Raw genomic sequence first — 22,052 nt, 5'->3', positions numbered from 1 at the left:
AATTTGGGTCCGTCCCCAAAAGCCGCTTCGCGATTTGAAAACCTCGCTGCGGCCCCGGGGTGGGGAAGGGGGGCGGGAGCAGCAGGTGCGCGCGTCGGGGCAGCCAGGCGGGCGGCAGGCGCCGGGGGAGCGCGCTTCAGCACCCGCCCAAGGCCGCGGGGCCGCGCCAGGTGAGACTTCGCCCCCCTCTCTGGTTGGCCCGGGGTGGGGGCACGTGACCAGCGACGGCCAATCCGCGCGCAGGCAGGGCCCGGACTCCCGGCTGCCGAGCCGGCTGCGCGCGGAGCAGTTCCCAGACGCGCCCGCAGGGGGCGGCCACGGGCGGCTGCGGCGCGGGACTCGGGCGTGGGACGCGGCACACGCTCTGATGGGGGAGGGGGAACGGCTGTGGCGGGGTCGGCGATTGGCGATCACGGGACGTCCGCTGGGCCAAGTGGTCTTTCTTTAAACTTCCGAGGAAGTGTCTGTTCCCCGAGGCCGCCCGGCCTCCGGCGTCCCCTGGGCAGTGACCACTTCTTGTGTGGGCTGGCACGTGGTCGCCGTGCCCCCGCCCCCGCTCTGCAGAGCCTCCGTGGCAGGCCCCTGAGGGTTAGGGGGCCCTGCGGAGGCCACGCGGGTACAAGCCCCTCCTCCCCACGACCGCCGCAGCCTGCACACCGCCCGGAGGAAGCCTTCCCCGGAGCGCCCGCCCTCCGCGCCGCCCTGGCCCGGGGGCTCCGCGCTGTGCTCAGCCTGGAAGCAGCTGAATGTTTGTCCAGTGGGCAGGGCCCCAGGCCTGTCGGGGGCTCCACCAAGGCGAGGGAAGGGGCTGAATGAAGTCGGCTGGGACCCTCTCCCGTCACCCACCCTCAGTAGCTGGGAGGAGAGGCGGGGGGGGGGCGACCCCTGGCCGAAGCCCGTGGTCCTGTGTAAGGTGTGGGGGCTGGGAAGCCGAAAACCTATCCGGCCTCGTCAAACCCCAGCCTGTGCTGGAGCAGATCGGGACTCAGGACTGGAGCTTCGGGGAAGGAGACTCCCAGAGGGAGGCAGGTCCCATTGGGGTGGCTGCTCACCCCCGTGGGAGCAAAAGCTTTGCCAAAAAAAGGGGGCTCGAAATGGGCCCTTACTGATCTGTCTTCTTACGCCCTCTCCCCCCCCTAGGTCAGCTCTAAAGGGACCAAAGGGCACTGAAAAGGGTTTCCGGCTCCAGCTGTGGGGAGGGCGCGTTCCCCACACCAACGAGCGAACACCAGCCCGGTGCGGGGCACTTCGGCGCAACTCTGCCCGGTGTACCAGGTGACAGCAGCAGGTGCCACAGGTCAGGGTTCAGCCCCACGGACTGCCCTGCACTTCACAGCCCAGGTGTTGTTACCCGTGCTTCTTACCCGCTGGCTATAAATGAGAGGGTCCCAGCACCTTTGCTAGAGCGGCTCAGAACTCAAGAAAACCCGGTTATTGACTCGATTACTGATTTATCACAAAGGACGTTAAGTGATAGGAATCCACAGCCAGGTGAAGAGGATGTAGGGCAGGGTCTGGAATGAAGGGGCTTCTGTCCTCAGGGAGCTTGGGGCCAGCACGATGCTTCCCCATGGAGGAAGCTCTCCAAAACAGAGCCAAGGAGCTGTCCTTTTGGGGGGCTTCGCTGCATAGTCAGGATTGACAAAGTTATTGGCCATTGGCAATTGAATGCAATTGCAGCCTCTCTGCCCTCCCTGGAGGTCCTGAGATAGGACTGAAAGTTCCAGCTCTCTAATCACTTGGTTGGCTCACCTGGCAACCAGCCACCACCCTTGGGTGGGGTCCAAAAGTCACCTCATTAATGTAACAAAAGACACCATTCCCATTCCCAACATTTAGGAAATTCCGAGGATTTTGGGAGCTGTGAGCCAGGAACTGTGGATGAAGACCAAATATCTTATGAGTCACTATATTGAAGGTATGCAGTGAGAGACCTATCCTTTGTTATCATATATTTAATTTTAGTGTATGTATATTTTCTTTATTTCTTGACTCGATCAACTACAGATTTAACTACTTAAATTTTTTTAAAATTTATTTCTACTGGGTTTATTTTATTTAGAGTTCTACTGTTTTTTTCCTAAATCATCATTTTACACTTTTATCTTTATTAGTTCTCTCCTGTTTCTATTGTTCTTTATTTGTTGTTGTTTACCTTGAGTTAGATACTTTGTTCATTAATTTTTCATTCATCCTTATTAATGTATTAAAAGCTATGAATTGGCCTGGCCTGGTAGCTCAGTTGGTTAGAGTGTTGTCCCCATACGTCAAGGTTGTGGGTTTGATCCCTGTCAGGACACATACAAGAATCAACCAGCTCTGACTGGTGTGGCTTAGTGGGTTGGGTGTCATCCTGCAAGGCAAAAGGTTACTGGTTCGATTTGATTCCTGGTCAGGGCACTTGTGGTTGTGGACTATGTCCCTGGTTTAGAGCTTGTAGGAGGCAACTGATCTATGTTTCTCTCGCTCATCGATTTTTATCTTCCTCTCTTTCTTCCTTATTTCCTCTCTCTCTAAAAATAAATAAGTAAAATATTTTTAAAAAGGAACCAACCAATGAACGCATAAATAAGTGGAACAACAAATCGATGTTTCTCTCTGTTTCTCTCCCTTCCTCTGTCTAAAACCAATAAAAATAAATAAATGAATAAATATATAAACAAAGCTATGAATTTACCTCTGATTACTGCTTTAGCTGTTTACATTAAGTTCCGCTATGTAGTATTTCAATTATGGTTGTTTTCCAGGTATTCTGAAATTTAAACTTGATTTCTTTTTCTTTAAAAAAAATTTTTTTTTTAATTAATTTTTTTAGAGAGAGGGGAAGGGAGGGAGAAAGAGAGGAAGAGAAACATCAATGTGCGATTGCCTCTCACACTCCCCCAACTGGGGACCTGCAACCCTTGCATGTGGTCCCCGACTGGGAATCAAACCAGTGACCCTTTGGTTCGCAGGCTGGTGCTCAATCAACTGAGCCGCACCTGCCAGGGCTTGATTTCTTTTCTGACCCAAGAACAATTTGAGAATTTAAAATTTTACAAATAGTAAGGTCTTTTTTGTTTTGTGGGTTGTTTATTAATTTCTGGTTTGATTCACATCATAATTGGAGAATGTTGTCTGTTTTATATTTACTTTTTGAAATATATATATATATACACACACATATATATATATTTTAATGATTTAACATGTGCTCAATCTTTGTGAATGTTCAACTGTTCATCTCCAAAGGAATAGTCTGTTTTTAGGAAAGAGAGTTTAATACACATTAATTACATCTATCTCAATAATTATTGTCAGGGCAGCCTGGCTCTGAGAAGTCACCCGCAGACCCCTGTGGGATCAGGTAACGGGTTTATTGAGGGGAAGAGGAGGGTAGGGGTGGAGGGGAGAGGCAGCTCCCGGACCGACTTGAGGGCCACTAGGAGCACGGGGAATGGGGAGCAAGGCAGTGGGGACTCCCGGGTCCTCCACATGGCCCGTAAGAGTCCCGCCTAGACTTCTGCAGGCGCACTTCCAACCGCACATATCAGCAAGGGTGAGTTTGTCCTGCTAGCCTATCAGTAGGTCCGTTTGCATGTTGTTGCCTGTCTGGCCAGGTCCATTAACACATCCTGTTGTCTGACGGGGTTTGCTTCCTGGCTGCCTCTGTATTCTGGCAACTATGTTATCAGGTCTTCTCTAATTTGCCTTGATTTTTTGTGCACATATCTGTGAGAAATGAATTAAAATTTTCTACTACAATTTTGTTTTTCACTCTTTCTCCTTATATTTCTTTCATTGTAAGAATGTAGTTATTGTGTATTTAATGCTGTTGAACCAGAGTCTGGAGGCTTTGCTAGAATTAAATGATAAAGATTTGTTCAATGGTCTTAAAGAGTTTGCAAAGTGTGAATACACTTAGACAAAACCCAGAAGTGTTTGAAAGAAGACAGGTTAAGAGTTCTGATAGTGAAAAGTACAGTTTTGAAAATTATCGGTCCTGCACCCTTAGCCCTAGAACGAGTCTGGGGTGGTTATCAGTCAGATGTCAGACAGTCTCGATGGCAGGTGGCAGGTGGTCTGGTCACATTGGGTGGTCTGGATAGCGAATGGCGGGTGGTCTGGATAGCGCATGGCAGGTGGTCTGGGATCCGCAAGGCCTTCTGTGGGGAATCAAGGCTACCTGGGAGTTCGATGTGTGTCCTTTCAGGCATTGAGGCAGGACTAAAAAGTTCAGAAGTGTAAGTTCCCCAGCCAGTTGGAGCAAGAGTAGGATCATTTCCTCCTCTCTCAACCAACTAGCTTTTAGTAATTTAGCCCCTTGACCACAGTGACGCCATTTTATGTTTTCACTGTTTCTCGGGGCATTCACATTAATGCCTGCTACTTGGCACATAGTAGATACGTGGTAACTTCCCGGTGACTTTCACTATCATTATAAAATGCTCTTCTTGGCCTCATCGCGTGTTTTGCCTTTAACCTGACCCCTGCTTTCTGTTGGCTTTTGCCTGTGACCTCTTGCACTGTCCTTTTACCGTCATTCTTTCTGAGTCTCCTTGTTTGGACGGCGTCTTTTGCCTCCGGCTTAGAGCTGCCTGTGAGCCACGGACAGGCACTTGCCCTTGGAGACGAGCTAACCTGTTTGTATCTATCAATGTGACAAATCCGCCTTCGTCTCAACGAAGTCATCTTATTTAACACTTTCTACTTTCATAGGTCATAAAATACTTGCTTCATTTGGGTACCAGTGTTTCTTCTGCTGTTTTGGAAATGTAGCTCGTGGTTACCTTTATAGTTTTACAAAACACACTTCTTTCTTTCCCTAAAGAGTATCTGTTGACTCCCAACTGTGAGTAATATGACACTATTGTTTTTTCTTCCTCCTTCCTTCCAGCCACCATCCTTATCACAATATAATTTTAAATGAAAATAAACATCAAGGTAAATATAAATAATCTATTGTAAATAAAATGATAAATACACTAATTGCGTCTAAGATGTCACCCTTGTTTCTAAGATGCTCCACTGATGTAGTTAACAGCCTTTGAAGGGAAACAAAACTGTCCCATGCCACAGGCACTGCAGAGGGCTGGCAGGGGTTGTGATTTCTTGTTTTTTGTTTTTAAAGATGTTATTTATTTAATTTTAGAGAGAGAGGAAGGGAAGGAGAAAGAGAGGGAGAGAAACATCCGTGTGCGAGAGGTACATCGATCGGTGGCCTCTCACACACCCGCAACTGGGGAGCTGGCCTCAACCCAGGCCTGTGCCCTGACTGGGAATTGAACCGTTGACACTTCAGTTCACAGGCTGGCATTCAGTCCACTGAGCCACACCAGCCAGGGCTGGCAGTGGTTGTTTTATAGATGGAATTTAGGGGCATCTGGATTTTCTTCCCTCCACACCCCGTGTCCCTACCCGGGCTGCCCAACATAATTCTGTCCTCCCTAGGGTTGCATGGAGGAGGGGTCTAGTCTCTGCCAGTGACCACAGCCCTGAGTGTCTCAGCAGGAACCACCTGGGGACCGGGGCTCTAGCTGTGTCCACTCTAGAGCAGCGGTTCTCACCTGTAGGTCGCAACCCCTTTGGGGGTCGAACGACCCTTTCACAGGGGTCGCCTAAGACCATCGGAAAACACATGTATAATTACCTATTGTTTTTGTGATTAATCACTATGCTTTAATTATGTTCAATTTGTCACAATGAAAACACATCCTGCCTATCAGATATTTACATTACGATTCATAACAGCAGCCAAATGACAGTTATGAAGTAGCAGCAGAAATAACGTTATGGTTGGGGGTCACCACACAGGAGGAACCGTATGAAAGGGCCGCGGCGTGAGGAGGGCTGAGAACCGCGGCCCCAGAGTCCAGGCCGCACGGGATGACGGCTGGTCCGGCCTCCAGGGCACTTCTTTCTCCAGCCTCTTTCATGAACCTGGGCGTGGCTCACACCAGCTCAAAAGGAAATCATGTTTGACGCCCTGTTCTGGAAGTTTCTGAGGACCCCAGAGTTCCTCGAGAACCCGGCATTGCCTGGTTCCAGCCCATGGCTGTGCCTGGCCCGCCCGCCGTGCCGAGCCCCTCCTGCTCCTGTGTGCCAGCCCCGCAGGGCAGCCCGATCCCGACCGCGCCCCGCGTGGGCCCTGTCCGCGTCTCTGCCTCCGCCGTTTCCTCCACCCGGGCGGCTGTCCTCCCCCTGGTTGTTGGTGGTCTAAAGCTCAGCGTTTTCTAAGGCGCAGCCTGAGTATCACCTCCTGCTGGAAGCACCAGTCCCCCTCTCCTCTGGCCCCTCATGCTGTCCCCCGACGCACGCCTCTGCCCCACTCCCAGGGCTGGGGTGGCCACCGAGCTTTCTGGGAGGAACTTTGGAGTCAGAGAAGGCCCACTTCTGCTGAACGGCAGTTTTCATGCTTGTAAAATGGGGCTACTGATGACGTTTGCTGTGGTGAGGACGGACACGAGAGGGGCCCCCTGGAGCCGCGACACCTCCCTCCTGGCTGCCCTGTGCTTGGCACCGGGGACACAGAAGTGGGGCCGGCCCTGCCTGCCTGCTGGCATGGAAGGGACTGGAAAATGAGCAGCTCTCCTTAGCACCGGTGGTATGTCGTTCTTAATGTTAGCTGTATTGCTTATTTACACTGAAGGGCAAACTTACGTGAGCAGGAGGGTGGATGTCCACCCTGTGGCTCCATGCACACCAAGTTAGGGCGCATTTCAGCGCCCCCAGGAGCCCCCACTGAGGACAACTACTTTTCTGACTTTTACCGCCATCTGCACTTTTATAAATGGAGCCCTGCAATGTGGGCTCTCTTGGGTCCGGCTGCTGTCACTCAATGTTATCCTGTGCTACTGGCCTACGTGTTGTGGCAGGAAACACAGCAGCAGCTGTACCCCCTTCTCCTGTGGCCTGGCACCCGGCAAGTGGTTAGTTAATAGTGAGTCTTGGTGGAGGGAACTTGACCCATTCCGCTGTTTTTAATGCTAGAATGTCACCTGAGTCGCGTCCATTGTTGGGAAAGGCACTGAAGGTACAAATCAGGGCAGCAGAGAATGCCAAGGAGGTCATTTTACAGGGCGCTGGCACCTGGCGTGGCGGGGCTGTTTATAAATACCCAGGCCAGTGGCTGCGGGCTGCCCTTGGGCGTGCTGGGCCCTGCCCCTCTGCTCCACCCTGCCCCACCCAGGCCGAGTGGCTGCCCCTGGCATAGCCTTGGTGTCTCCGCCTGTCGAATGGACCCACCTTGTCCTCTGTGGTCTGGGTGGGCACCCAGGAGGGGAGACAAGTGACGCCCCTGGGCTTGGCCTCAGAGGGAGCAAGCGTCCCTCATCCTTCTCCCTGGCTGGTATCTTAGCCCAGTGGCTCCCAGGGGCTGGGTTCCCGTTGGTCCCCAGCTCCCTCTGGGAGGGCCAGGCTGTGGCTGCTCTTCCCAGCATCCCTTCACAGATGGGAAATCGGGGCTCAGGCAGGCTGCGTCTTCCTTCAGTGAGTGGCTGGCATATGGACTCAGCCTGCACCTATTAGGCACCTACTATGTGCCCTGAGTTGGCACTAAGGACCCAGACATAAACCAACCTGCCCAGGGGACGGGCCTGGGAAGTCTTCACTAAGCTGGTGGCCTTTACAGGGTGAGTAGGACTTCTGCTAGGTCTGAGAGAGGGCACTTCTGGCAGAGGGACCTGCTGAGCAAAGCCACCGCAGAGTGACCACGGTCAAGGGCATGAACTGGGCTGCACCAATGGGAGGAGTATCCAGGAGAGAGGCTTGGATGGAGCCGGCCCAAGATCCTGTTTTGGGGTGGTGCCGGTGAACCCTGAAACTCCCTTTGGGGCAGGGCCAGGCCCCTGCTCTGGGCCCTCCCTTCCAGCCTGTGTGACTCTGTGCTGGCCCCGGGGGAATCCCTCCCTGAGGCAGACGGGAGAATGGGGGTGGGCTGCGGTGAGTCAGTGAATGGGGCTTGAACATCAGGGCCAGGGAGGCAGGGGGTGTTGACAGCTGGGCCCTAGGCATCTCCGAATTGCAGGCGTTGCTAGTCTTCAACCCGAGGGCCATTATTAAGTAAAATAAGGGTTATTTTAACACCAGCACTGTGATACCAGGAAAGTTGGTCTGATAACCAAGATGAGACACTACTAAGTGACCAAGGAGTGGGTAGCATATATAGAGTGGGGACACTGGACAAAGGGATGATTCACATCCGAGACAGGACAGAGAGGGGTGGTGTGAGCTTTCATCAGGCCACTTGGAACAGTGTGCAATTTAAAACTTGTAATTTGTTTATTTCTGGAATCTTTCACTTGATATTTTAGGAATGCAGTTGACCCACAGGTAACTGAAACACAGAAAGTAAAACTGAGGCTAAGGGGGAACTGCTGTTTCAGTCACGCTCTCTGATCTCGCCTCCTGGAGCGGGCCATTCCTGCACTCCACCCTCCAGGGGCTCAACCTCGTTTCTCTGGCGGGGCTGATGAGAGACTTGGCAAACTCCCCTGGCTCAACCAGGGACTAACTAGCTAGATGCACTTGTCTCTTTCAAGGTGTCAGCTGAAGTCCCTGTTTTGCCTTTGCTCTTTGCAGAGGTGAAGTGTCTCTGACCTAGTTCCTGCGGAGCTGACCCAGGAGCAGGGGCCTAAGAAGAACTGTTGCAGGAGGATTCATTCTTGAATGGATTTCTTTTACTGGACTTTTAATGGTCCTCTTTTTTAAAAAAATTATGTATGTATTTATTTTTAGAGAGAGGGGAAGGGAGGGAGAGAAACATCAGTGTGTGGCGCTGAGGACCTGGCCCGCAACCTCCCCGAGACCCTTCGGTTCGCAGGCGGTTTTCCTGAGCTTCCATCTTGGCTCAGGGAGGGGTCCAGCTGCGTCTCTACCCCCCACACAGAGGACAGAGGGGCCGGTAGTAAAGGTTTAAAATGAGAATTTCAGAAGAATCTCCCCGCCTATACTTTTGCCCGCTGCGGAGACGCTGCACCTGCGATTACCCCCGCACCCCACCCCCGACCCCCGGTCCTCTGCGACCTGCGCTCGGGCGGCGCCTGCACAGCGTGCGGTGGGGGGCCCTCTGGCCGGTGCCCCAGGAGAGCCCCGGGGTGGGGACGAAGGGCGACAGGTTCAGGCGCAGGGTCTGCGCTGCGGCCGCTGGCGGAACTGGGGCGGGGCGGGCTCCGGGGCGCTGGTGGACCTCCGGCCGGCAGGGGGCGCGCGGGGGCGCGCGAGCGCCGGGGATGCTGGCGCGCGGTCCACGGCTTTAAAAACATGAAATTAGTAACCTCTTACTCTCCTGAATGACTCAGGCTCGTAAAACTCCGAGAGCAGAAACCCTGACATAACTACCCCCACCCAAAGCCCCGCCTCTCGGAAGTAATCCCAGCTTCCTGTTCGGGAGCATCCTCCGCGCCTTCTCCAGCCTTTGCTCACTGCCGGCAGGTGGCCGCACCCAGAGGCCGCGCGCGCTCGCAGACACGCACAGACAGAAGCGCAGCCACAGACACACAGTCGCCCAGACACGCGCAGGGGCAGGGCGCGCGTGGGTTACAGACAGAGGTCGGTCAGGATGTGCTGTGGCGTGGGCGTCCGTACGCGGACACATCTCCTGTGCATTTCATTTTTACAGGTTTTGCTGTAGGAATCCTCAGCTGCTTTTCTGGCCCTTCTCCTGACACGTCATGAGCAAGCATTTCATGTTTCCATTCCACCGTCCACGCTGTGGGTGCGCCCCAGCCAAAGCTGCTAGCCAGACGCAAGGCGCTCAACTCTCCCTGCTGAGGACCCATCGCGGGGCTGGTCAGGTGCCCTGGGTGTGGGCGTAGGACTCAGGAAGGTGCCCTGGGTGTGAGGGCAACGCCGAGGAGAGGAGAAGTCAGAGGCCAGCAGCTGGGCCAGGGCCGACCCTTGACCTTCTTAGGGACGTGTTGGAGACCTTTGGGACACTCGGATTTGTGTGGGCCATAAACGTTGATTATTCCCGAAAATGCAGTCATATTGAACTGAAAATAGACCCAGAGAGACCCCTAAAGAGAGGGCTCCCCCACATCCAGGGTCTTTGGCGTATGTGAACACCAGGGGCTACATGTCACGCAGTCTGTGACTCCAGCATTACCTCGCACACTGTGCGGTTCTGGGGGTTCTCTTCAGAGCCACTATGCCCTGGTTGGGGGCGGTGACCCTGACCCCAGCAGAGCCCCCAGGGGGCTGACCTGGTGACAGCGACTCCCACTGTGCTGGGTGTGTGTGTGCTGGGTGGAGGGAGCTGAGCACCTCGCTGCCTCCCTGCCAGCACTTGAACCCCAGCCCCCCCTGTCCAGGCCCCTGCTCAGGAGGCGCTTTCTGTGATGGTGCCTGGGACAAAGACACTCAGTGGCCTCACACTCTGAACAAGATCCAAGTCACCATGTGTCTCTACAGGCCGTCGGGTCCAGAGCGTGGCCCGGCAGCGGTGAGTGCTGACAGGGCCTGCAGACAGGGCGGAACAGAGACGGGGAGGCACTGAGTCCGCAGCGTGCCAACCCCGGGCTGCCCCTGTGCCTGGCTGGCACACTGTCGCACCTGGGCCTGGGCTGGGGACCAAGAACCTTGCAGAGCCTTGATTTGGAAACCTCAGTGCTGTGTACATGGGTACCCGGGCGGCTGCATGCAAGCCAGACGGGCCTGGGCCGGACACCGGGCCTGTTCCCTGACGGTCAGGCTGACGGAAGGGCAGGCCCGTTGCAGTTCACCCCGGGAGCACTGGCGTGGTCTGGGGGTGAGCCTGGCTCCAGGTTCAGGCTTGGCTCCCGCTGGGGGTGCTGGTACCACATCCCGTGCACCCGATGGCCACGGTGACTGGCTGTGTGTGTCTGTGTGCTGTGCAGCTGGAATTTCCTTCCCAGAAACAGGGCCGACTTCTCCAACTGGTTTTTATTTGTCCTTAAGCCATGTTTGAAAATGACTTAATCAAAGAGGTGTCATGAGTTAAATCTTAGAGCCTGGCTCTGAACTCCGCAGGGTGACGGGTGAGCGTCCCTGGGCAGCGGGTGCACGTCCCGCCTCCGCAGCCTGGTTCTCCTCTCCTGGTGGGCTGCTGCCCTTGGTCGAAAGGTACATGCCAGGTGGGGTGTTGAGGCGCTTCCCACAAACGCTCCTGCTCACAACCAACCTAGAAAGTAGTAGCTGTTCCCACCTTACAGTTGAGGAAACTGAGGCTCGGAGGTGAAGTGGCTTGCCCAAGGCCACATGGCCTGTGAGAGGCAGAGCTGCAGTCCCAGCTCCATTTGTCTGTGTCCAGAGGCTGTGTTGCCCCTTGGGGAGACATAGACCACAGATGTAGAGCCCAGTGTCTAGGGAAGAGGGTGGAAGAAAGATGAGCCTCTAGCTCGGGCAGACAGATCTCGGAAGCTTCCTGGAGGAGGTAGCACTTGGGCTTTGGCATACACTATTCTGACCTCTAACACTTGGGTTAGTTTTGCCTCTCCTTGAACTTCATGGAAATGGAAACTTACAGGTGTATGCTTCTGAATACTTTTTAAAAAAATAAACTTTTATAATGTTAGAACATTATAAAGCGCGTTGGAGAAGCTCTTGTATGCGCCATACCTGTTTCCCTGTTAACTTCTCATGTTAGTGTGATAGGCCTGTTACAATTAATGAACAGATACTGGTACATCGTTACCAGTGAGAACCCATACTTTGTTCTGATTTTCTCAGTTTTCCCCTGATGTCCTTTTTCTATCCATACTGCCCATCCAGGTCACCACGTGACATTTAGTCAGTCATCAGGTCTCCTTGGCTCCTTTTGGCTGTGACAATTTCCCAGACTTCTCTTGTTCGGGTGAGCATGGCGACTTCGGGAAGACTGGCCAGTCACTTTGTACAATATTCCTCAGTTGGGCATGTCCAATGGTTTTCCCACAGTTAGACTCGGGTTCTGGGTCTTAGGGAGGAAGACCGTGGAGGCAAAGGCTACTTCCGTTTCGTCCTGTCAAGGGCACGTACCTTCAGCATGACTTACCTCTGTTGACGCTGGCCTTGGTACCCTGGCTGAGGTCGAGTTTGTCAGGTTCTGTCACTGTAGTGACCGTCCCCAACTTCCATGGCACGTGCTCAGAGGGACGTCACTCTGCAGCCCGCACGTGGAGTGGGGCTCTGTGCATCAGCTCTGAGGGGAAAGGATCTGCATCAGTTATCTGGGAGTCTGCGTGGGAGGGTTCTCTCCTCTCCCATCGGTGTGGACTCATGGGCATTTATTTTACGCTTTGGGCTATAATCCAATCCTGTGTTATCTATTTTGTTGCTCAAATTTTTCTAGCTTTGGCCATTGGGTGGTCTTTCCATTGGCTCCTGACCTGCAGTCCTCGGTGTGTGTGTGTGTGTGTGTGTATGTACCACATTCTTACTTTCTGATACTACAGGTGCTCCAGCCTCATCTTGTTTGTCCCCTGTCCCCACCCTAGAATCTGCCATTTCCCCAAGGGGCTCTGGTTCCTTTTACTGGGGAAGGGCATTAGAGATCACGGTCATGTGTGATCCTGGTTATTGGGATGTCCTGGCCTCTAGGTGCTCTCAACTGACACAGCAAGGACATGTATGTGTGCATACTAACCCCTATGTGCACACACCTGTAACTATTTCTACATGTAATAGTTATATCTATGGGAAGCTAAATGTGAGTTTATATTGATGTTTCCAATTCTAATCCATTACCACACGGAACACTCTAGCCTCTCCCTTGCTTATGTGTAATCCCCCTCCCACCGGGAGACACCTGGCTCCCCCATCTACTGTTTATTTTACCTAATGGTTTCCTGCCAGTGTACACGCAGGATGGTTCTAGAGTGGTTACCACATGTCCCCACGAGAACCAGCTTGAGCCACCAGAGGACAGCCCTTTGGCCTTGGTCTCCTCATCTCTACTCATTTTCAGAGTCAGGGACGCCAATGCCTTACCCTCCCAGGCCCCCCGGCGGGACTGTCCCAGACGTTTCTAATACCATTTGACTCTTTGTCACGTTCTGCCTTCTACCCTGGGGTCCTTGACCCCTACTGATCTTAAGTGGGTTTTTTAAAGTTTGTACACATTAAGGTTCATTCTTCGTGATAAGAGTTCTGTGAGGCCCGACAAGTGCCGACGCCTTGTACTCACTATTGGTCTCAGACACAGTAATGGTACCTCCTCAACAATTCCCTTGTTTCACACATTCAACCCCCACCCCCGCACCCCCGCCAACTACTCTTCATGGTCTTGATAGCTTTGCCTTTTTCAGAGTGTTTTAGAAAGGGGGTCACTCAGCCTGCCTTCTTTCACCTAGCTGCATGCATTTCAGATCCATCCGCGTCCTCTCGTGATTGCTAGCTCATTTCTTTTTCGCTCGGAATCACCTTGCGTTGTCTGGATATAGCACAGGCGGTTTATCCTTCACCGGTCACAGAGCATCGTGTTTGCTTCCGGTTTTAGGGGGATTATAAATAAGGCTGCTGGAAACATTTACATGCAGGTTTTTGTGTGCACACACATTTTTAAAATTAATTAATTAATTAGTTTATTTTTAGAGAGAGGGGAAAGGAGAAAGAGAAAAACATCACTGTGTGGTTGCCTCTCACTCGCGCCCCCAACTGGGGACTTGACGTGCAGCCTAGTCACGTGCCCTGACTGGGAATTGAACCAGCGACACTTGGCTTGCAGGCCGATGCTCAATCCACTGAGCCACAGCAGCCAGGGTCTTGTGTACATACATTTTAAAGTCAGTTAGGTAGCCCTGGTGGTGTGGTTCAGTGGATTGAGTGCCGGCCTCTGAACTGAAAGGTCACCGGTTCGATTCCTGGTCAGAGCACAGGTCTGGGGTGTGGGCCAGGTCCCCACTTGGGGGAGCACAAGAGGCAACCGATTGAGTGTTTCTCTAGCGCATCAATGTCTCTCTCCCTCTGTCTCCCCTCCCTTCCCCTCTTTCTAAAAACAAATAAATAAAATCTTTTAAAACACCAGTCAGGTAAACCCTCAGGAGCCCAGCCCGTGGGTGAGAAATCGCCTTCCAAAGTGGCCGCACCCGGTTGCGCCGCACCTGCCGCCCCGCGTCGCTGCCCGCACTTGGTGATGTCAGGTCAGGGGCTGCCCTGCGGCCGCTCCCACGGGCGTGGCGCTGCGTCTCCCTGCCGCTCTGATTGGAGGACTCTGCTCAGGCCGTTTACTCATTTGTTACCTGGGTTGTTTCATAACTGCTGACTTGTAAGAATTGTTTGTATATTTTGAATATACTTTTTTAAAAACCAGATATGTGTTCTGCAGGTATTTTCTAGCAGTCTGTGGCTTTTCCCCCCATTTTTTTAGCAGTGTCTTTCACAGAACAAAAGTTATTATTTATTTAATTTATTTTTTTTAAGATTATCTATTTATTTTCAGAGAAGAGGGAGGGGGAGGAGAAAGAGAGGGAGAGAAACACCAATGTGTGGTTGCCTCTCATGTGCCCTCAGCAGGGGACCTGGCCCGCAACCCAGGCCTGTGCCCCGACTGGGAATCGAACCGGTGATCTTTCGGTTTGCAGGTCGGCGCTCAGTCCACTGAGCCACACCAGCCAGAGCAAACGTTTTAAATGTTAATAAAGATAAGGCTACATTTTTTCTCTTTCACAGACTGTGCTGTTGGTGTTGTATTTAAAAACTCATCCCCAACCCGAAGTCATGTAGCTTTTTTTCCTGTTTTCTTCAAAAAGTTTTGTTGTTTTGCATTTTACAATTAGGCCTATGATCCATTTCTGAAAAAGACTTTATTTATTTTTAGAGAGAGGAGAAGGGAGGGAGAAAGAAAGAGAAACATGGAAGTGTGAGAGGAACACATCGGCTGCCTCTCCCGCCCCCAACCAGGACCAAACCTGCAACCCAGGCCGATGCCCTGACTGGGAATTGATCCAGGAACCTTCTGGTTTGCAGGACGAAGCCTTCCCTGCTGAGTCACACCTACCAGGGCGGACTGTGGCCAGTTTTCAGTAAATTTCCATGTAAGGTCAGTGTCTCCGTTCATTGCTTCTTTTGCACGTGGACGCCCAGTGGTTCCTGCACTGTTCACTGAAGAGACTATTCTTTCTCTGTAGAACTGGCTTTGACGGCAAAGGTCAGTTGACTGTATTTGTGTGGCTCTGTTTCTGGGCTTTCTGTTGTGCTCCTTTGTTCTGTGTGTCCATTGACCAATATCACACTGTCATTGTCTTGAAACCTAGTAACAAGGACCCTCCATCTTTGTAATTCCTTTGCTTTGGGGGGCCCCTGGGCTCTGGATTGGCTGGTTTGCATATGAAAGGCACCCTCCCAGGCTAGGCGTTTACTGTCTCTAGGAACTGGCAAGTCCTGGGATGGGCAGTCTCTCCAGAGTCAGCAAAGCCCCAACAAGTCAGAGCCTCAGAATTGTAGCCCCAGCTGGGTTGCTCAGTTGGTTGGAGCTTCGTCCTGATACATCAAGGTTGTGGGTTTACTCCTGTTCGGGCCACATACAGGAATCAACACTGAATGCATAAGTAAGTGTAGCAACAAATTGATACTTCTCTCTCTAAAATAAATAAAAAATTTAAAAGAGTTACAGACAGTAAAAGGGCATGATTAGCACAGCCGACCCTCGGATGCTTTGACATTGTGTTGAGGAGTCTCTGCGGGGATGAGAGAGAAGACTTGCAGAGAGTAAGAGCACAGAACACATTTGTTACGGGATGAAAAGGAGTGACCTTGACCCATAGCCTGGCCCAGGTAACAGCACCAGGGCCGCTTCCCCTTTCTGCACAGGAGTGCAGGCCAGTCCATTTCCACATGAGCATGGTGTGTGTCAGGATCGTGACTGAGCACACAGCAAGCTCCAAGCATAAAGAATCCCAGGCTCCAAGGGAGAAAAGCCACCCCTGTCGGGTTCACCCTGCGCCCCAGTCCACAGTGCTGCGGGGACCAAGGTGTGAACACCGGGATGCAGCTGTCTCAGCCCCGACAGCCAGCGAGCTGGGCCAGGGCCAGAACCTGGGATGTGCTGGCCAGGTGGGTCCCCTCTCGGGGGTGTGGGTCTCGCTCTGTGGCTGAGCGGGAATCCAGCAGGGGCCCACAGGTAGGCCCGCCAATCCGGCAGTTACTGCGCACCTTGGCCGCCACTGTCAGTGCCTTGGTGACTTGCTGATGGGCAGGCTGCCAGGTCTTTGGGTTGCGGGGGCTCTTCATAGCCAAGCTCCCAGCGGCACAAACGCTCACTCGGAGGGCTTGGGCCTGCCGTTAATTAGGTTTTACAGGATAAGTTTTACTCCGGGCGGGCCCCAGTTTAACTTACCTTGGGCCATAGTAACTATTTTAACTGCAGGTCCAGTTAAGTAAGCTAATCTGTAAATGCCAGAGACTTTACTTTCAATGTGTTCACCCTGTTAGCGCATCTTTGCCCAGCGCGGGATACTTTGGAGCAAAGATTACTGTTGGTGGTGGAAGTGGGGTCCTCGTGGCATCACAGGAAAATGATCTCCGGAGACTGGCCCGGGAGGACGAGGCCCTGTGGTACGGTTTATTGATGATGTGGGCTCTACTCCTGACTTGCCAGGGTCCCTTCTCTGTCCCTCCCACCATGGAAAAGGTCCAGTCTTCAGCGAGGCCAGGATGAAAGCCCGTGCCCAGAGTTTCTGCTCCATGGTCCAGGGCAGCCCGGCCCAGCGTCCAGATGGCTTTGCATGTGTTTCCCGCTGCAGGCCGCTGCTGTGTGGCAGGATCCAGGCGCCCTCCTGGGGCCTGCGTGTGGAGCCCGTGTGGCCGTGGAGAGAGGACACACAGATGCATGGTGCGAGCACAGGTCACACCCAAGGGACGAGAGCTTAGTTCTTTCGGATCCCGTGTCCTCTCCTGCGGGCCGTTAGCTGCTAGACCCACAGGGTCGTGTGCTCCCAGGCCAGAGAGAGCACAAAAGACTGGGGTGAGTGCATCACTGGGTGGGAAGGATGGAGGGGGAGAGGGAGAGAGAGAGGTACTTTCTTCTCTGAGGATTATATTAGCTTGGTTTTGGGATGGACCAGGTGACTTTTCAAAATGACCAACCAGCTTTCCAAGCTTTTGTGGGCTTTGAATGTGTCTGTGCCCCCCTAGTAGGACTGATGGACCTTTATGATCCAGCGCCTCCCCCTGAGCCCCCCAATAGTCCAGCACTGGAGGGGGAGGCAGGAGCGTTAGTCCCCTTGGTGGAGCGATGTGGTGGTCCCTGGAGGGGGAGGTGTAGCCTCCTGGTGAAGTAAACAGGCTCGCTCCCCTGTTTCCTCCCCTTTGCTCCCCGTACCAGTGTGTATGCAAACACCGGTGCTGACACTCTAGGTAAACTGAGGCAAAGCTGCCCTTTAAATGAGGTCTATCGAGTTTCCCTCTACTTTATATTTAGTTACTTCCCTAAGATTATAGGGGCTACAATGTTTCCATTTAGTGGGATCCCCAGGTATGACAATCATTTGATTCCCAGTATTCATTCCATAAGGTTTTGTTAATGGGTACGTTTTAGCAAATGATTTAGAACCTCTATTGTAGAGGCGCCAAAGGGAGTTGGCACTTTAAAAAGTATATGTGTTGCACTGGCTGCTGTGGCTCAGTGGATTGAGCACCAACCAGCCTGCGAACCAAGTGTTGCCAGTTCGATTCCCAGTCAGGGCACAGGCCTGGATTGCTGGCTTGGTCCCCAGTTGGGGGTGTGCAAGAGGCAACCACACATGGATGTTTCTCTCCTTCTCTTTTTCCCTCCCTCCTCCTCTCTCTAAAAACAAATAAATAAAGTCTTTGAAAAAATTAAAAAGTATATATGTTTATTGATTTTAGAGAGAGGAAGGGAGAGAGAGAGAAAAAAAAAACATCAGTTGGTTGCCTCCCCAACCAGGGGTGTGACCTGACTGGGAATCAAAGCCCCGACCTTTCAGTTTACGGGATGACACTCCAACCAGCAGACCCACGCCAGCCCAGGTGCCAGTTGGCACTTTTAACAATCTTTTGTTATATAAATTATTTTAGTATATAAATTCTGTGTATACTTGTTATATACAATTATTATATAAACTTTTATTGTATAAACTTGATTTCTAATTGGGTCAAATTAAAGACTTGTTTTATGTATATATGTAAATTTTATTTATCATATATTTTTATAAATACAGATATCCCCCATATAACACGGTACTTCTATAACACGGTTTCACTGTAACACAGAGAATTGGGGAAAACTCCTGTATGACATGAAATTAGGGAAATCCCTGTACAATACTGAACATGATAAAATGTTGGACTGTATTAATCTAATAAACTCATCCATCAAAGAAATAAAACTGACAACATTAAATGCTTGTTGGGAAAATATATGGCCGGAGTCCATTCAAAGTGAAGATCTAACCGAGCCAGCAGCCGACAGGATGGATGCAATGGTAGGACTTGCTAAGGCTTTAGGGGGGAAGGTTTTGATGATGTGACTGTAGAAGATACCCAGGAATTGCTGGTAGAAGAGGAAACTGATGAAGCAATTGTGGTGGCAATGACGTCTGGAATGTGCCAAGATGACTTAGGGGATGACAGCACTGATGAAAACGAAGAAGTTAAACAGTTTACTCTAGAAAGCGTAAGGAAAGGCCTGGACTTAGCCAAACAGTTAGTCGTGTTTCTTAAATAAACACCCTTGCATTGGAAGGAGCACAAAGTTTCAGAGAGAACTTCAGAAGTGCTTAGCACCACATAATGAAATTTATAAAGATCTCAGCTAAAAGCAAGCAACCTAAAGTAACAGATTTTTTCCAAAAAGTTGAGCATAGAAATCAAGGTAATGCTGAAGAAAGTTCAGAGGAGGAGGACGTCTTGTCAAAGAGAAAACGTATTCGGTTAATGGAGCTTAGTAGTGATGATGAAGAAAACATCACTTAATTCATATCACTACATAATACTGCTGATGAAAATTGCTTTAATAAAGATATTTCTCTTAATTATAAAAATATAATAGTACGTTTTAAAATTTTTTGGAAACTGACCCCGCTTTTTGTATCAGTTCTTGTTCCGTATGACACGGATTGGCAGAGCGCGGCCTTTGTTAGGGACCTGACAGCCGTGCTATACGGGGGTCACCTGGATATAAAACATGCAGCTTACTCACCGTTTGCTTTCTTTCCCTGCAGCCAGTGGACTTTTTTTTTCTCTTTCAACCCTCCCTGCCCCGATTTTTTTTTTTTTTTTTTTCTGTTTTAAGCTTTTAGCCGCCTGAAGCTGTGGTTTTTACTTTCTGTCTCAGGCTGAAAGGACAGACAGGGGGCAGGAGAAGAGGCCAGCAGCCTGTCCGCAGCCCGGCGCAGCCTCTACCTGGGCAGGCCCCTTCTCCCCTCTTCCCTCTTCCTCTTCCCCTTCCTTCATCCGCCTCGCCCACCTCCCTCCCTGTGGGGTCTCCGTGGGTGTGACCCCCTTCCCACTGAATCAGGGAAGACTGGGGGGTGCAGCAGCAATGAGGACCCTTCCCACAGGCCCTCGGGGTGCCATGGTCCCAGAGGTGGGCACCCCCCGACCCCTGACTCACTGGGTGATGAGAGCACCCCCTCAGCTCCCTGGGGCAGTCTGACAGGTACGTGGGTGTCACCGCCTGGTGCTACAGGGTCAGGAGCGTCACACCTCACTCCCTTCGGAGGAGCCTTTCCTAAACTTAGCTGGTCAAGCAGGAAAAAGGGTGCCGGGCAACACCCTCCCAGCAGCCAGGCTCAGGCCAGAGCTCGGGAGGGCTCAGCTTCAGGTTCTGGAAGGCAGTGCCCAGCCACACCCGGCAAGTGCAGCCACAGCAGTGGCGGGCGCCAGGTGCCCACGGTGCCAGGGGACGACCCCTCCTGGGCCGCCAGGGGCCTCTGCCGAGCGCCTTGCTGAGCCGAGAGCGGTCTGGTGGCCTGTCACTCCAGTCTGAGGCCAAGCCCCCGCCTGAGGTTTTATTCTCATCCTGGTGCGGTGAGGCCCACAGGTGGGGACACAACCAGCACTGATTGACAAGACAGCCCGTTGGGGGCAGTTCCCGGGAGGGGCAGGGCCGCGGGCGCAGGGGCAGCGAGGGCACAGCGTGGCAGGAGCTGCTCCCAGTGCTCCCACCGCGTCTTTCGGGGGGTCCACACCTGCATTTCTCTTGGCCTGGTGCCCAGGAGGAAAACTCCCGGGTCCCAGGCAGAGTCCGCGGGGCGGTGGCCGGTCCTGATGCGGTCCCCGCGGTGGTGGAACCAGGTTTGAGCCCTGGGACACGCCCCTGGCGCTTTTCAGTCTGAAGGCTCTGCCTCGCTTCTGACTGGGGGGATTTGTTACTTGTTTGACAAGACGTATTGTTCCTTTCATTGAGCAAGTCGTAACCAAGGGCCCCTCCTTTGCCGGAAACTGTTCTGGGCCTGGGGGTACCAGGCACGACCCCCAGAGCACAGGACCCTCTAGAAGAGGCAACAGGCAATAAACAAGTGTTTAAATACACACAGGCTATACAAAGTTTATTTCAGATGAGGATAACCACAGTTCCGTGTAAGTAAATTGTAATTGTGATTTCTGGGACAGACAGCTTCTATGAAGAAGACAAGGTGGCGAAGGGATAAATGTCTTCCTTCCGTTCTCTGCCCTAGAAGGCTCTTCAGGTGGTTGCTGGGACCCTGTCTTCCTGTCTTTCTTCTTTCTTGCGCTTTCATTTCAGTAGAAGGTGGGTTGGCCGCTTTTTTATCCTCAGCTGAGGACATGCTCACTGACTTTAGAGAGAGGGGAAGGGGGGGAGAGAGGGAGAGAAGCATCAGTGTGAGAGAGACACAGAGGGAAACATCAGTTGGTTGCCTCCCGTACACACCCTGACCGGGAACTGAACCTGCAACCCAGGCGTGTGCCCTGACTGGGGATCGAACCCGCAACCTTTCGGTTTATGGGACGATGCTCCAACCCTCTGGGTCGCACTGGCCAGGGCTGGGTGTCCCTCTCCTCCTCCTTCTCCTACGAGCTATTTATACAAGTCCATCTCCGCTTTATTTCTTCACTTTACGGATGAAACAGCCTTTGGAGTCTCTTAGGTGAGGTTATTCTCCATCCTCGCCGGGCTCTGCTCCTCCAATACCTCTGTTTTCCTGGGGTGGAGGCTCTTGCAGGAACTGACCTCCCACCCGCCGGGGTTGACTGGCTGATTGGCTGCCAGACTCCCCTGGGAGGGGCTTCAGGCACCACTGGGAGGGGCTGTACCCACACATTCTGGCCTGTTTTGTGCAAATCTGGGCCGGAAAGAGGATTTCTGCTGGGCAGCAAACACCACAGTCCAGACTTCTGGGTGTGGGTGCCCCCTGCTTCTCACCGACCCAGGCCTCCAGTCCTGAGAGTCAGCAAGGCCCCCACTCAGGCTGCAGCCCCACCCTGGGGGGATGGGGGCGTGGCAGGATGCGGGGGAGTCTGCAGAGTATGGCTGGTCTTGTTGGGTGCCCTCAGTTTCCAGACACAGGGGTCCCTGTTTCCAATGGTGTTAGCAATTGAACAACAAAAACAAATGTATTTGTCTGTCTAGATATCCCTGTACATTATAGCTTTGAAAAATAAACTTCATGAGCCCTGGCTGGTGTGCTCAGTGGATTGAGCACCGGCCTGCGAACCAAAGGGTCACTGGTTTGATTCCCGGTCAGGGCACAGGCCTGGGTTGCAGGCCAGGTCCTGGATTGGGGGCACGCGAGAGGCAACCAGACACAGATATTTCTCTCCCTCTCCTTCTCCCTCCCTTCCCCCTCTCTAAAAATAAATAAATAAAATGTTTAAAGAAGAACAACTTTGTGATTTACAGAAAAACTGTGAAGCTAGTACAAGAGCTCAGAGAGCTTCCACACCCAGTTTCCTTTATTTTCATACTTTGTAACAGCAGGTGCACTCGTGACGATCAGTGAGCCGGTGCCGATGCACTGCTGTTAACCAGAGTCCACACTGTGTTCAGATTCCCTTGGTTTGTCTCTCTAACGCGCCTTTTCTGGCCCAGGATCCCACTCAGGATCCCACCACACAGACAATAGGTAATTTCTCTGCTGGGACCAGGGCCATGGGGGAGGGGCTATCGCATGTGCTTCCGGAAAGTTCACCACCTTGAAGCTGGTTCCGGGGTC

General features: G+C 52.4%; 1 long non-coding RNA gene across 2 annotated transcripts; it reads left to right on the top strand.

Moving 5' to 3' along the window:
- The first annotated feature begins 375 nt into the window (after positions 1–375).
- Positions 376–14,981, top strand: LOC150017261 (uncharacterized). Of its 2 annotated transcripts, none has more exons than XR_016510103.1 (3): positions 376–1,297; positions 1,840–1,918; positions 14,735–14,981. It is a non-coding gene; the product is annotated as an uncharacterized LOC150017261 (long non-coding RNA). The 2 variants fall into 2 exon arrangements; XR_016510102.1 differs by lacking the exons at positions 376–1,297; positions 1,840–1,918 and adding exons at positions 9,719–9,773; positions 11,710–11,791 and having other exon boundaries at positions 14,735–14,979.
- The last annotated feature ends 7,071 nt before the right edge of the window (positions 14,982–22,052 follow it).

The sequence above is a fragment of the Furipterus horrens genome, unplaced genomic scaffold (assembly GCF_987537825.1).
Source record: "Furipterus horrens unplaced genomic scaffold, mFurHor1.1.pri manual_scaffold_3, whole genome shotgun sequence".
Lineage (NCBI taxonomy): Eukaryota > Metazoa > Chordata > Mammalia > Chiroptera > Furipteridae > Furipterus > Furipterus horrens.
This window is presented reverse-complemented; position numbering and strand designations above follow the sequence as displayed.